Consider the following 16,467-nt stretch of genomic DNA (forward strand, 5'->3'; position numbering starts at 1 on the left):
ACACAACATGTTGCCAAAAATTAAAAAAACGATCCCAAAGTGTCCTCGTACTACACTCTTTTCCAACTTTATGCGGGATGTACCCGAAAGGGAGGTCCGATGTAGTCAGTATTCTGACATAATCCGAGTTTGTAAGAAATAATAGGATGTAAAACGTTTGGACCAAATCGGTTTCTCCCTTTGAGAGTTATATTAGGTACTATCCAGGTCAGTTGGTGCCGCTATAGACTAAAGGCTGCGATTATAAAGAAATAACTCTTTGGTGCGGTGTCGAAGACGTCATTGCGCCATACTTACGGCGACCAATATTTTTGAATGAAAAAAGAGTACATATACTAGGGCTACTTCGTAAGTTTCTGGCCTAGGCAACAATACGAGTTGCCAGGCTCCAATTCACATTTCCATTATAAAGTTTGACACTTTTTAACGATTTGACGTACGACCATGTGTTGCAAACTGGAAAAATAAATTTGCGAAAAAAATGTAATTTTCTGGTAAATGTTTTTGTCCGATCATTTTCACAACTTTCGATGCGAAGTGCATGCAAGAGTGCATCGATGAAATTAAATCTTTGTAATGCGATGAAGAAAAATCCTATAGCACTGGAAAAAACTGGTTCAATGAATTTAATCGTGCCGACACTCGCAAAGAAACGAAGGTCGTGAGAGTCGTCCAAGAACGCACGGACGGCCAGAAGTCTGAAGTCTCTTGAGAAATTCGAAAAACGAACGAGAGAAGTCGAATCATTGTGCACCATCACAATGTGAGCTCCCACACATCAATGCAAACCAGCGCCTTTTTGACCAATGACTTCATTTTATATACATCTTGTTTATCTCCGAGCCCGAAGGGCGTGTCTTAAGACACCACTTGTATAAAAGTTTAACTTGACTGAAATACTCAGGAAATAAAATACTCAGGAAATGTCGCCAAGATTACACTGAAGGGTATTTTGCAGCCGTTGAAAATTTGGTTATGCCTAGCCTGAGATTCGAGCAATTCCGAGCAATAAGCGTGCAAGGCGGGCAGTCGAATTATATCAATCATTGAGAAGTGCTACTGTCTTTATACCCTCAGCATTTATGCTAATGAGGGTATATACACTTTCATACGGGCAAAATGTGCCTCATCGAAATATTGGTTTTAGACCCCAAGTATGTGTTTCAGACAATTTGGAGTTGATTTAGCCATGTCCGTCCGTCTGTCTGGCTGGCTGGAGCGCACGATAACTCTCGAACGGATCAACCGATTCGGTCAATTCGGAAAATTGGTGCGCACGATAACTCTTGAAGAAAGTAAGCGATTTGGTCCATGCTTTCCACATCGTGACATTTCTACCGGACTTAGATGAGGTTCAAATATGAACTCAATGGGTCCACTCCTTCGGGTACCTGCCACACAAAATTTCGGATAAGTTCAGATTAGGACCTGCTCTCGAATCGCTTTTATTTTTATTGCAATAATTTATATTCACTGTCCCACATACGACGGTACAAGTTTCACCAGAGGCAAGTCCATACTTCCTGAGAAAATAGCCTGAAAGATGCAAAAAGCCCCTATGACACAGTGTGTGGTGGGTGGAGCGCAAGATAACTCTCGAACGGATCTGCCGATTCGGTCCAAAATTTGGCCTTCGAAATATTTTGTCCAAACGTAGTTTAAATTCGAAGATAAGCCATATCGGTCCACTCCTTCAGGTACCTCCCCCACAAAAGTTCAAAAATGTTCGGAAAAATTATGCGCACGATAACTCTTAAAGGGAGTGACCGATGTAATCCATACTTTGCACATCCTAATATATCTACCAGATATAGATCAGGTTCGAAGATGGGCTATATTAGTCTACTTCTTCTGGTACCTCTCACACAAAATTTCGGATAAGTTCACTTTAAGACTTGCGCTCGAATCAATTTGATTTTTGTTAAAGCGAGTTGCAGTTGCTACCTCCATTACGACGGTAAAAGTTTTTTCTGGGGTAAGTCCATATTTCTTGGGAAACAGTTCGAAAGGTGTAAAAAAACCCCTATGTCACCATATGTGGCGGTCGGAGAGCACGATAACTCTCGAACTGTTTAACTGATTTGGTCCAACATTTGGTCTTCGTCATATTATATCCAAACTTAGTTTCATGGGGCAATACCGGTCCACAACTTCCCTTACTTCTCTCCAATATTTAAAAAATTTCACTAAAATGCTAGGGCAATGGGGCAACCAATTTGGTTCAAACTTTGGATCTCCTAATATTTTGTCAAAATTTAGTTTAACTTCTAAACTGGCTCATATTTGGGCCCTCCCTAAGGGTACCTACCCCACAAAAGTTCAACATTTGTGTCTTAGTGCAGTTAATTCATAATCCAAATTTTTTTTGACAAGTTCAATTGCCAAAAGGGGCCACAAAATTCTGAAGAGACCTTAAATACATTCGATCTGTCCGTAGGTGAAAGTTTTAATTCACATTGGCTGAGGGTATATATCTGTCGGCAAAGCCGACTGACTCTTTTTTACTTGTTCTATATAGATTTTATTGTATGACGATGCGTCCGTCACTCCGAAACACCTCTGCCAAAAGTGAAACACTTTGTTAGAAAAGTGATATTCGTATGAAGTAGATTTATTTTTATTTATTAAGGCCTTCTTCCACATCGCCCCTGTACACATGTTGTTTGCGGTATGGTCAAGTGTCCACAGATGTAGCAGGCGAGTAATGAGGCGCGTTCGCAATAGCACATGCTGCTTAAATAAATAAACGCAAAGTACGACAATAAAAAAGTGATCACGATCAAACGCACCACAAGACACTTCCAATGCTTTTTGGCAAACCATGAAAGACAACTCCCACCTTGTTGTGTGAATTCTTTTTGAGCTAACAAACATAATATTGTAGGCTCTCTCATTTCGTTCTCTCACCAATATGATTTGTTATTGCTCATAAAAAAAAAACAAAAAAATAATTGTCCATAAATAAACTACAATAATTTTTTCTTTATCTTTATCTTTTTTTTTAGATACTAGTTCAAGGAGAAGTATTCCCCATTAGAAAATACTCTTTTTTTCTAATTCATTGCCAACTAATTATTGGGACATTTTCTCAACAAAAGCAAAAACATGTTGGACATTATGTTTCAACGTATAGGAAATAAATCTTGAGTGGATATAGATTAATAAAAACAGACAGATTTATTAAATAATGAACAAAAGACAAAAAGTTCAGCCAGCCGGACCAGACCAGACGTGAAAATTCCACAGGCAAAAACGTCACGACCCACTCATATACTATTGGATGAAAATTTCAATATTTTTAATTTGTTGTCTTCTTGGATTCTTCTAAATTTAGATGGCCTTTTGCCAATATATATAAACCATATGTCTATATATATTATTGTTATTATTGTATGTTGTAGAATTTATATAGTAGCGGATTTATGTGTCTGCTTTTGACGTCTAAGACAAATTGGATAAATTACCTTGAATTTTACGATTTTGCCTATAAATATTAAAAACAAATATGGAGCTTATTTGAGACAGGTTAGTATTTGAATGAAGGTTAAGACATTTGTATGTATTTACATAGGACCTACGAAAGATCACGTGACTATAATGTACAAAGCGTTATAACCATCAAAAATCGCGAAGAGTGGAGAAGTTGATAACGAGGCCAATATACAGCAACATTGAGTTTGCAATTCGGCCACGCTAGTTATAAGCATGCACGCATTGCACATAAAAGCATAATGGTTTAAAAGGCAACATCTCTTTTTAGCGGTGGACTCATCAGACCAATCTTAACGTACTTTTCCTGAGAATTGTAAAAATTCTCTACATTTGGTGGCGTTCGGACTCGGCGATATGAAGCATTAATAAAACTAAAATATTTTTTAACACCCTTTGATATGAGAGTAGTCTGTCCTTGTCGTCTGTGAAACATTAATCGACAATTATAAATCCATTACCTGTAATAATAACTCCCACATGTACTGTATGGCAACCGTGTAGTACCTACATTGTAATTGCATTTGAGTAAACCAACCAACTAATGCCAAAAATAAACAAATAAACACCGAGAAATATAAATATGCAATTTTTTAAGTGCAAGGTTGAGTGCACAAATTAATCGTTTGTATTTGAAATTTGATTTGTTCTCTCACTCCCTCTCGTTCGATGTAATCATATTAGTTCATTAAAAAAAGAATTACTTTCTTTCTTATTGCGAATGTCGCAAAAAATGGAAAATAGAAAGGAAAAATTGTCAGACCAAAACAAAAACTACCGAGAACGAAAATAGCAAGAAGTAACAAAAACAACAACAACAACGATATCAACAAAAAATAAAAGAAAACACAAATAAATATTTCGACATGGTTATAATTTGTGTGTGAATTTTGTTTTTGGGTCAAGCAAAAAAATATAAATATTTTTATTTTTTAATATATATTTGTATATATACATACTATATAGTATTTTAGTTATTTGTTTTATATAAGGGAATAATTAATATTTATTTATTTTTTTTTTCAATTGCCTTGTTTTAGATATGTATGTGAATTATTGAAGGGAGGGTTTTACATAGCTTGTTAAAGGCTGTAGTGAACACTCAGTGGTGGAACTAGACCAACCTTGAAAATATTTTTTTACAAAAAAAGTGAAATAAAACTAGCAAATACGCCTAATGTTGAGATTGATGATTTCCGCAAAATATATCAGGAACCATAAACAATTTTTACTGTGTATTCTCAAGCTAATATGCATGGAAGTACAAGAGCAATGTACAGACTAATTTCTTGAAATGACTTGGAATGGGAGAATGGTCACAGCAACACATAAAGGACTCAATTTATAGTAGTTTATTATACAAGCTAGTTTTGATAGACCCGACATACCAAAAGAGGAACATAACTGAGAAACAACTGGGTCCTAAAGAAAAAGTTAAAGATAAAAGCAAAAGAGAAATTTAAAAGAAATAAATAAATGTTTTTTTTTTTTCAATATCTTTAAGACAAAAACATAAGAAGTGTGTGAAAACATAGATTATCCAATCAGTCTTACTTTAAGGGGGTTACTCTGAACTATAGATGGGATTCTACCCAGTATTTACCCAAAACTTGGGTAAATACCTTTTAAATACCTTTTCAGGGTGTTTATTTGGGTATTTAAAAAAAAAAAAAATTGAAAATTTTTATTTGTCAATCGGCTAAAAAATTATTTCAAATAAAATTTAGAACCGCTAAAAAAGTATTGTACCTGTATAAAATACACTAATCTATCTGATTAATCTGTTGATAAGGTATGCGTTAAAATGTGAAGACTGTTAAAAATGGAAAAATAAAATTTGATCGTTTTTAGATGGGAAGACCTAAAAATGAACGAATATGGAAGCATTTTGCAACAAATCCAAGCAACTCAAAGGCAGTTCTTTGCAGATACTGCAACACGGTTTACAAATTCCCAAATGTTAATAAAATGGCAAAACATTTGGTCAACTGCGTCAAGTGCCCAATTACGTTAAGAAGTGAAGTAAGTGAAATGATTCCAAGTTAACAGAACACCCGATTGCAAAATTCGAACCACTACAGTGATGTTTCAAGCGCATCAACTTCCCTTCCACCATCAAACTCGAGCCTCAAAATATGCGATGACTACAAAGATAGCCTTGAAGAGAAACTTGCCAGAGCAATAATTGTATCTGGAGCTCCTTTTTCAATGGTTGAGCATCCACTTTGGCAGCAATTTTTCGAAGAATTGAATCCTTCATTTAGATTACCAAATAGATAGACAATTTCCAGCAAGTACTTGAACAAGATATATGATGAAACTTCGAAAAACATTACTGAGCAAGTGAAGGCAGCAAGTTACATGCATCTGCAGTGTGACGGTTGGAGCAATGTGCGCAGTGAAGGTGTAATCAACTTTTTAATCTCAAAGCCCGAGATGGTGTTTGTCCGAAGCTTGGCAACTGAAGACAACAAGCACACCTCAGCATATATCGCCGATGAGATTATTAAAGTAATGAATGTTTACGGTGAGCACAAGTTTATAGCTCTCACTGGCGATAATGCTGGGAATATGCAGGGTGCATTTAAAGAGGTTCAAAAGGTATATCCTCAAGTAGTACCACTAGGATGTGTAGCCCATTGCCTTAATTTGCTCAGCGAAGACTTTTTAAAATGTCCCACTGTGAAGAACTATTTTTTACTAGTTATTGATATAATCAAAACTATTAAATACAGTAAGGTCCATTCATGGACATTTGCTAAGATCTGTAAAGAAAAAGGATCTGGAGAACAGCTAAAACTCCCAGTTAAAACGAGATGCAGGGGCAGGTATGCTACTTCATTAAAAAGCTTAGTGAACAGTAAAGTATCCCTTCAAGCCTTGGCTGTTCATGAAAAAATAACCCTGAGTCCAACAACAAAATCATCATTACTCTCGGAAGATTTTTGGAACACGTTAGACATCAATTTACAACTCTTCCAACCTATAGCTGAATGGACAACCTTTTTCGAATCAAATCAACACAATATACATCGTGTGAATTTTGCATTTAAAGACATTCGTAATAAGCTGCAAAATACATTAACAGCAACAAACGAAATTAATGATGACGAAAAAAAAGAATTATTGGATGAAAAAAAACGATTAAACCCATACATTTGGCAGCAAGTTTACTTGACCCCAATAGCGTTGGGCATGACTTAAATTCATCTGAATTTTTAATTGCGATGGAATTTATTCATGATATGGGTTTAAAATTTAATGTAAATGTAATGACGGATCTAGCAAACTATAAAGCTAGAGAGGATCTATGGTCAAAAGATTTTGTATGGAGCTGCGTACAAGAAATATCTCCTACTACATGGTGGAACAGTGTTTGCGTCACAAAAGAACTTACAATGATAGCGGTTCGTATTTTGACTGCTCCATGCACATCAGCAGCCACAGAACGCTCATTCAGCACTCACCGCTCCAAAAAGAGAAACAGATTAAGTGCAGATACTGCTGCAAAAATATGTTTCATATCTCACAATTGGAATCTCTGCAATAGAGCGAAAAATCAAAGGTGTAATTCCCAGAAAAATATATGCCCTGAGGAGGAAATCTTAAATTTATCTCCAATATTGGATGAATCACCATCCACGTCCAGTGGTATTACCCACTCTACGCCTAACTCTTCCATAATTTGTATTGGGAGTGATACTGATAGTGACAGTGATGTTATGATCTAATATTGCAAAAATATTGTGTTTAAATAATATGTTTAATTGTTCATTACCCACAATTTGGGTAAATACCTGGGTATTTACCCATTTTTACCCAATATGCCCAAAATAATGGGTATTTACCCATTTCCCATCTCTACTCTGAACGTAAATTCCTCGTGAGTTATCCCTCTTTCTCCTTTAAGTTGAAACGGTGGAAACAATAATAAAAAACCAACAGAATTGGGTGACCTCAATGGCGTGTAAAAAGTGTTTGCCATAACCAAAAATCACCTGAGATGATCTGATAAGTTTCACCAGGTATGGTGGAACAAAGCTTGTCATTTTTCTTTAAGCATACAGAAACTCAAAGAACAAAGAACTCAAGGAACAGGTATGTTAATACCCCTGTCATGCAGTGTAGTCATTTGTTTACTGTAATCAATACAATGAATGCGAATTTCACCTCAATTCATTCGAGTAATTAGTATTTCACTTTTCGCCACTTAAATCGGGGTGCTAGAGCAGAAAGTTGAGAGGTCATGTTTAAAATGTTTGGAAAGATTCCCAATACGTTGCCACAGAGACTTTTGTTTATGGTTTCACACAGAGATTTCGGTTTTCTGTCTCACACAGAGACTTCGGTTTCCCACGAAGCTTCTGCTTCCTCTCAGACAAAAAACACAACTAGTCTATGTAAAAAGTCATTGGGCGATCCGAAAACGAAACCAAATTAGATGTTTTCACCACGCTTACCTCAACAGAAAGTATATAGGGAGCTTTTAAAACGGACCCAGCAAAACAATGGGATCCCTTAGTCCCTTTACAAAGTAATGTATCAAGATGAAACTACATACTTCAGTACTTAGTAATGAATACGGTGGAACAGAGCGTGTGTGTCCGACTACAAATCCTAGGGTTGTTCAACGCTCGCCGTCCGCACGCGATTTTTTGTTAAAAATATAAGAAACATGTAAGCGTTTAAGCAACCTTTAATGTTCGTACGCGTAGCACCGTGTGTAGTGTGTTCCGCTACAAATTAGAAGTTCGCATGATCAAATCCAGCAGAGAGCAAAATAAAATAATAATAATAAAATAAAAATATGAAGTGTATTGAAATTCCATCTCAACTGTTCTAAAAAAAGAACATATGTTTTTTAGCTTATTTTTCAACTTCAAGTAGCCATAGAATAACTAGTTATACAGTCGAAATCGCTTATAACGTCGTCGCTTATAACGACATATCGGTTATTGCGACGAATTCCGTCGGTCCCTTGACCGACGTTATAAGCGATTTCGACTGTACTAGTAATCGTAGAATAAAAATGTATTCCGTGTGACTTGCCCTTGTTAAAATAATGGTTAAGTAGGGGGTCTTGTAAGTACATAGTTACGACTACCAAAAAGTACTCTTAAGACCCATTATTTGGTAATGATTTTTTTGCTGAGTATAAATCACATGGTCTAATTCAGAGATGGCCAGCAACAACAAATTTCCTATGCTCGCGGGCATAGGCAAAGCGATCGTACTCATACGTATAGAGTAAACATCTTCGTGTGGCTTCGTTAGGTTGGGGTGTTGTTTACATTTTGAAAAATCAGTCGATGAGAAGAACGTTGGTTTGTTAGTGTAATAATAATGTTGGTCGTTCGGAGTTTTTATATTCACAAAAGCGCAATGTATAATCTGCAAATGTGTGTTTTTGGCCATGGATGGTCTAGATCAGAGCTGAGCAAAATCGAGAGAGAGGCAAATTAAAGGGAGAATTAATATTTAATTTTTCTTGATGTTTCATTACTTTTTTCAACATTTTTTAAACATTAATGTTGTCTAAAATCGTCCACAATGCAAATTATTAAAAAATATAAAATTTTGCAACACTGTCAGTTCGTTTTGAAAAACATTACTCTCTGTAATGGAGGGTAATAAATGAAGTTGAGCCAATGGGGGAATACTCCACTCAAGCAATCGAAATGAGATTGAATCTTCAACAATAAACAAAACAAACAAAAAACAGCGAAGGCACGCGCAAAAGGGAAATTTGTTAAAAACAAAATTCCAACAATAACCTCACAGGCAACTGTGTTGATGTTATTTTCAACTCACAGAATTCGAGGAATTCTTAGTTGATACGTGCTGACATGTTGCAGAATATTTTGATTTTGGTGTTTCTTTGGAAAAGCCGAAAAGTGAGTGTGATTCTCATTCATATGGGATTACTAGACACTTAAAGAGTTCGGTTTTTCGCTAAAATGACATAATTTCAAAAACTGAGAGCCAATTGATAATTCCCTTCGCCGGGATGAAATCATTATATTGGTAGCGATCAGTAAAATTTTGCAACACTGTCAGTTCGTTTTGAAAAACATTACTCTCTGTAATAGAGGGTAATAAATGAAGTTGAACCAATGGGGGAATACTCCACTCAAGCAATCGAAATTAAAAAATATAAATAAAAAATGTCATAAACTTTTAATTGTTTATGGTTCACAAGAGTACGTTTTCACAATTTGCCTGTTTGCTAGCACACAGGCGTGCTCACCCCTAGTCTAGATGGAATTACACCGGATATGCTCCAATTTTCTGGCCCAACACTGCGGAACTTAACAAACCAGGAACCCATATAAAAACAGATTAGAAGTAGGAAATGGAGGTGGATTGGTCACACATTAAGAAAATATGTTCCTAGCATAACCAGGATGACGCTTTATTGGAATGCCCAAGCATTACAAAATAGGGATCGACAACGAAACACCTGGCAACAGCATATAACCGTGTTAGATGGCGGTGCTTTGAGGAAGCCCTATGCTCCCAAGAGGAGTAACAGGAAAAAAACACCGGTTTGTGAAAACAGGTGAAAGTTACTCTACGCCGAATGACTACATATCTATTACCTTATCCTCCTTTCTCCTCAAAACACTCGTTAGACGGATCGACCTCGCAACATGCCCAAATTTGGTTTACATGTGCCGAAATAAATCGATATATAAATCATATGGGAGTATACCAAATCATGGACCAATACTAACAAATTTTCGCGGGAAGGTTTACCATGCATTAAGAACTCCTGGTACATCCTCGTATCCTAATTACAGCAAATTCGATTGAACAATTTGTTGGTAACAGTAAACTACTTCAATTCAGGATGATTGGTTACATGGGATCCACGTGAAAACTTGGACCCATTGATAAAAAATTCAGTTCGATATAATATCTAGAAGTATTTTTGTCACACCTTCCCATGTAAGTGCCGCCACTGTGCAGTACTGGTTGGTGTGCAACTACATTTCTCCCCCGATGTTAGTACGTATGTAAAATTCTGGAGTGTCAAATGCGATGGAAAAGGAACGACGAGGATGAGTAAGAATTCGATTGGGAAGAACTCGAGACGGAACCCATCGATTATACATCCTTTACAAACATTGATTATACCTGATCATCGTATCCTATGAACCTCTTATTACGCCATAAATCGACCTCCAGCAAATTAGGCAAGTTGGATCAGCCTCGACACTAATAGCGTGTGCTTTCAGAAGTACTCAAGTAGCAGCTCTGAATACAATGCTTAACATCCGACCTTTGGGACTCAACATTAAATGTCAGAGCGTAGTGCTCTAGGGCTGGTGAATTGAATCGTTGGATGAGCCAGAACCGATGGCATACATGAATCCTAAAAGAATTAGGGACATACTTTAAAGTACACCGCCGTGGTCGTTATCCCGAGTAGAGATGACTGGAAGTAACCCTCCTTTGGACAGTTTGGCCTTCTATACAGACGGCTTAAAGATGGAAAAAGGTATCAGTCTCGACTCTAATAAGGTGTGCCTTCAGAAGTACTTTGGAATATATTGAAATATTTTGGGGTATTATCTCTTTGAAACCTATCTTCATAACTTGACATTTTCAGTTGGAACGTTACGACTTTCGAGTGGGTTAGGATTCGAAATTTTATATTATGTATGTATGCAGAATATTTCTAGTTAACTATTTGATCATTTACACCGGCATAATCAATTCCTATTTCCATTCAATTTCAATGAGTAACTACAGAGAAGAGAAAAAAGAGAGGGAGAGTTACGATTTGTTGACAAATCAAATGCACATTTGTTGTCATATATTGGCATTTGATTAATGCATTAAGTCGGTAATTTTCTAATGGTTTTTTATTTACTTTTCTCGATTTACGTCAAACGATAGTTTTTTTTTCATTGTTTGTTTTGTGTTTTAATTTCTGAGAGAGTTTTTTCTATTCTTTTTAATTTTTTTCCAACTTTACAAGGAATTTGATATTGACCACAAAAATTAAACCGCAACAAATTTTCATAAAATTGCATTTAATTATTTTAAAAAATGTTTAAAAAATGTAAACTATAAGCACTCACAATTGTGAAATTTTTAGTTTCTTAAATCTCACAAAAATTTTAGTTTTTTTAAATTTATTTCTAGAAAAAATAGTGTCATTAATTTAATATTTTATTTTAAAATTCACCGTATCACAGGAGAAACAAATTAAAAAGACAGCCAGAGAGCATTAGAAACCACGACAGCTTTGATCTTTTCTTCTTTTTGCGTTGATAACACAACAAAACGTAGCACCTACTCGTTTTGGTTTTGTTTTTAATTTGTATTTTTTCTATTCTTAATTACTTTTTTTTGTTTTAGACTGTCGGCCTAAGAATGTTAGACACTTGTTGTAATTTTTTGTTGCTGTTTTTATTTTGATTTTTTTTTTTTTCTATTTAGAATTTTATTTTTATTTTGGTTTCGCAATTTACCCGCGAATACAAGTTTGCGCCTCAGGTTTTCGTTTATGACTGAATCAAAATGTTGTAGCAAATAAACAATAAACATTCACATCCATCCCATTGAACACAATTTTGAAAAACACTTGCTGCTGCGACTTTTAGCGTTTCGTTTTTTGTTCTGCTCAGAGCCGCGAGTACTTAAGCAGGCCCCCCTCCTCCGTAATGTTGACAAATTCATCAAACGCCAAACAAAACGTAATCAGCGCCGCTGCTGTCATCTGATTTAGGGGAGGCCGCCACACACACGTTCATAGCCAGTCAAACTCACCCACATTCCCTCACATTATAGTCAAAGCCAAAGAGATAGGCGGACTCTTAAGAAAGAAATCATAACGAAAGCCTCACCAAACGAAAACAATCAAGTGATGAGCTTTGAGTGTTGGCCAGTAACAACTCTTTGCTCCTCTTTTTGGTCTCTTCGAAATAGGCACAAACAACAAACAGTGAGAATGGCGAGGAACGATATTTACAAAGCTCAATAATATTGTTTTCGATAAATGAAAACTTTTTCTAAATTCTTACTGGTTAGCTTACGATGTCAAACACTACGAAGCATTTGGTATTAGAATTGATTTTTCAAACTGTTGAATTGACAAGAAAGCAAATTAAAACCGATTTCTTGTAGGAGATCGTCAGAGAGAATGCGGAGGATTTTCTTATTTCTTTAGAACAGGCATGACCAAAAAGAGAACGGAGAAAATGTGAATGTATTCAAAATATTGGCAACTTATAACAGTGTGTTAGTAAGTTTGTATTCACGCAAGCTATAAAACAATAACAAGCCAAAACATTTGTTCTCTTTTGTACGCTCTTTCTGTGCATTCGGGTCGTGTGTGTGTAAATTGCCGAAAATCATCGCCACCGCCGTGCCAAATGTGACCATGCTTGCTTTAGAACAGAGTGAGGCAGAGAAAATTTTTGGGTCTCTCTTGTGCTCTCAATGAGCGTTAATTTGTTGTTGTTCACAACGTGTTAGCATCTACACAGGCTGTGAGCGATAATAAATTTACGCTCACTTAGAGCACATGGGCTCTCTTGTGAGTCACAATGCCTGCCTTTGCTTTAGAACAGCGATCGGCAGCGTGCCCTTACTGAGAGCAAAAGAGCGTAAGTTTCATGCATTTTACATTGAAATTTATGCTCTTTTGCTCTCAGCAAGGGCACGCTGCCGATCGCTGCTTTAGAAGACCGCATGGTCCCTCAGAAATGGCTTCTTACCGGAGACAAGGAGCACTTAGTATAGAAGATCTCAAAACAAAATGCTTAGAGACCACAAGAGGTCTTCCCATAGACTTTGAGGTCTCCCTACAGAAGACCCTGATGACTTCTTATAGAAGATCATGTAATCTTTTCAGAAAAGACCATGAGCTCTCCACATAGAAAACTATGAGGTCTTCTCATAGAAGACCACGAAGCCTTCATGTTGAAGACCATGAAGTCTTCTTATAGAAGACCAGTATGTCTTCCTATATATGCCACACGAGTCTTCTTTTGCAAGACCATGAGGTCTACTTAAAGAAGATCATGAAGTCTTTTTAAAGACCATGATGTCTTCTTTTAAAAGACCATGAGGTCTTCTTATGGAAGGCCATGCGATCCTTTTAAAGACGGCCGTGAAGTCTGATAGAGGTGTTCTGAAGAGAGGATCAGGAGCTCTTCTAATAGAAGACCATGTGATCTATTTATAGAATGCCATAGGAGGCCATTTGGGTATATTTATGGAAGACCGTGAGGTCTTGTTATAGAAGACCATGGGTCTTCTTTTTGATGGCTATGACGTTTTCTTATAGAAGACCATGTCGACTTCCTATAAAAGACCAGCTGTAGAAGACAGCTAGGTAGTCATATGGGGGACCCTTTAATAATGATGTAAACCTTGAGGTCCACTTAAAAAAGTCAATGCGGTATTCTTTTATATAGAAGACGAAGATGACTTCTTATAGAATACCATAAGGGCTTCTTATGGAAGACTAAGAGGTCTTCTTATTGAAGACATGAGATCTTCTTATAGGAGACCATGAGCTCTTATTATAAAGATCAGAGAGGTCTTCTCATAGAAGACCATGAGATCTTCTTATAGAAGACCATGAGATCTTCTTATAGAAGACCATGAGATCTTCTTAGAGAAGACCATGAGGTTTTCCTATGGAATACCATGAAGTCGTCTTATAGAAGACCAAGAGGAACTCTTATAGAAGGCCATGAGGTTTTCTTATAGAAGACCAAGAGGTCTTCTTATAGAAGGTCATGAGGACTTATTAAGGAAGACCTAGAGATCTTCTTATAGAAGACCATCAGGGCTTCCTATGGAAGACCAAGAGGTCTTCTTATAGAATACCATCAGTTCTTATAGAATACCACCAGTTTTATAGAAAACCACGAGGTCTTCTTATGGAAGAAAATGGGGTTTACTTATAGAAGACCATAAGTTCTACTTATGGAAGACCGTCAGGTCTTCTTATAGATGACCATGAAACCATCTAATGAAGACCAGGAGGTTTTCTGTTTGATGACCATGACGTTTTCTTATAGAAGCCCATGAGGTCGTTTTATAGAGGACCATGTCGACTTCCTATAGAAGACCATGTAATCGTCTTATAGAAGACAGCTAGGTAGTCATATGGGGGACCCTTAATAATGATGTAAACCTTGAGGTTCACTTAAAAAAGTCAATGGGGTATTCTTTTATATGGAAGACCAAGATATCTTCTTATAGAAGACCATAAGGGCTTCTTATGGAAGACCAAGAGATCTTCTTATTGAAGACATGAGATCTTTTTATAGAAGACCATGAGGTCTTATTATAGAGATCAGAGAGGTCTTCTTATAGAAGACCATGAGATCTTCTTATAGAAGACCATGAGATCTTGTTATAGAAGACCATGAGGTTTTCCTATGGAAGACCATGAAGTCATCCTATAGAAGACCAAGACGTCATCTTTTAGAAGACCAAGAGTACCTCTTATAGAAGAACATGAGGTTTTCTTATAGAAGACCAAGAGGTCTTGTTAAGGAAGACCAAGAGGTCTTCTTATAAAAGACCATGAGGGCTTCTTATGGAAGACCAAGAGGTCTTCTTATAGAAGACCTCTTATGGGAGAAAATGAGGTTTACTTATAGAAGACCATGAGTTCTACTTATGGAAGGCCATCGGGTCTTCTTATAGAAGACCATAAAATCATCTAAATATAGAAGACCAAGAGGTCTTCTTATAGAAGGCCATCAGTTTTTCTTATAGAAAACCACGAGGTCTTCTTATGAGAGAAAATGAGGTTTACTTATAGAAGACCATGAGTTCTACTTACGAAAGAACATCAGGTCTTCTTATAGAGGACCATGAAACCATTGGTCTTCTATAAGAAGACCTCATGGTCTTCTATAAGAGGTCCTCTTGGTCTTCTATAAGAAGACCTCATGGTCTTCTATAAGAGGTCCTCTTGGTCTTCTAAAAGTTGACGTCTTGGTCTTCCTTAATAAGTCCTCATGGCCTTCTATCAGAATACCTCTTGGTCTTCTATATGAAGACCTCATTGTCTTCTATAAGATGACCTCTTGGTCTTCCATAATAAGCCCTCATGGCCTTCTATAACAAGACCTCTTGGTCTTCTATAAGAAGACCGCATGGTCATATATAAGATGACCTCATGGTCTTCTATAAGAAGACCATATGGTCTTCTATAACAAGGCCTCATGGTCTTCTATAAGAAGACTTAAGAAGACCATATGGTCTGCTATAACAAGACCTCATGGTCTTCTATAAGAAGACTTAATGGTCATATATAAGAAGACCTCATGGTCTTCTATAAGAAGATCTCATGGTATTCTATAAGAAGATTTCATGGTCTTCTAAGAATACCTCTTGGTCTTCCATAATAAGCCATCATGGCCTTCTATAACAAAACCTCTTGGTCTTCTATAACAAGACCTCATGGTCTTCTATAAGAAGACCTCATGGTCTTTTATAAGAAGACCTCATGGTCTTTTATAAGAAGACTTAATGGTCTTCCATAGAATAACCTCATGGTCTTCTATAAGGAGATCTCATGGTCTTCTAGATGAAGATTTCATGGTCTTCTATAAGAAGATGTCCTCTTGGTCTACTATAAGAAGACCTCTTTGTCTTTTAAAAGAAGACTTCGCGGTCTTCCATAGGATAACCTCATGGTCTTCTATAAGAAGATCTCATGGTATCATGGTCTTCTATAAGAAGATCTAATCGTCTTCTATAATAAGACCTCTTGCTCTTCCATAAGATGACCTCTTGGTCCACTATTAGAAGACCTCTTTGTCTTTTATAAGAAGACTTATTGGTCTTCCATAGGAGAACTTCATGGTCTTCTATAAGAAGATCTCATGGTCTTCTATAACAAGACCTCATGATCTTCTAGAAGATGACCTCTTGGTCTTCTATAAGATGACCTCATGGTTTTTTATAAGAAGATCTCTTGGTCTTCCATAATAAGCCCTC

General features: G+C 36.6%; 1 protein-coding gene across 4 annotated transcripts in view; it reads right to left on the reverse strand.

Moving 5' to 3' along the window:
* Positions 1 to 12,290, reverse strand: part of Eaat1 (Excitatory amino acid transporter 1) — a 72,799-nt gene extending 60,509 nt beyond the window's left edge. Inside the window, exon 1 of one of the 4 annotated variants that reach the window (XM_073966775.1) lies at positions 11,970 to 12,290. The gene's annotated coding sequence lies outside the window, so the exon portion shown is untranslated. Of the gene's footprint in view, positions 1 to 11,683 lie in introns of all 4 variants that reach the window. The other 3 variants (XM_073966770.1, XM_073966771.1, XM_073966772.1) reach the window with 3 other exon arrangements.
* Between the last annotated feature and the right edge of the window lie 4,177 nt (positions 12,291 to 16,467).

This window comes from Musca autumnalis, unplaced genomic scaffold (genome assembly GCF_047663935.1).
Source record: "Musca autumnalis isolate F117 unplaced genomic scaffold, ASM4766393v1 scaffold_2, whole genome shotgun sequence".
In the NCBI taxonomy this organism is placed as follows: Eukaryota; Metazoa; Arthropoda; class Insecta; order Diptera; family Muscidae; genus Musca; species Musca autumnalis.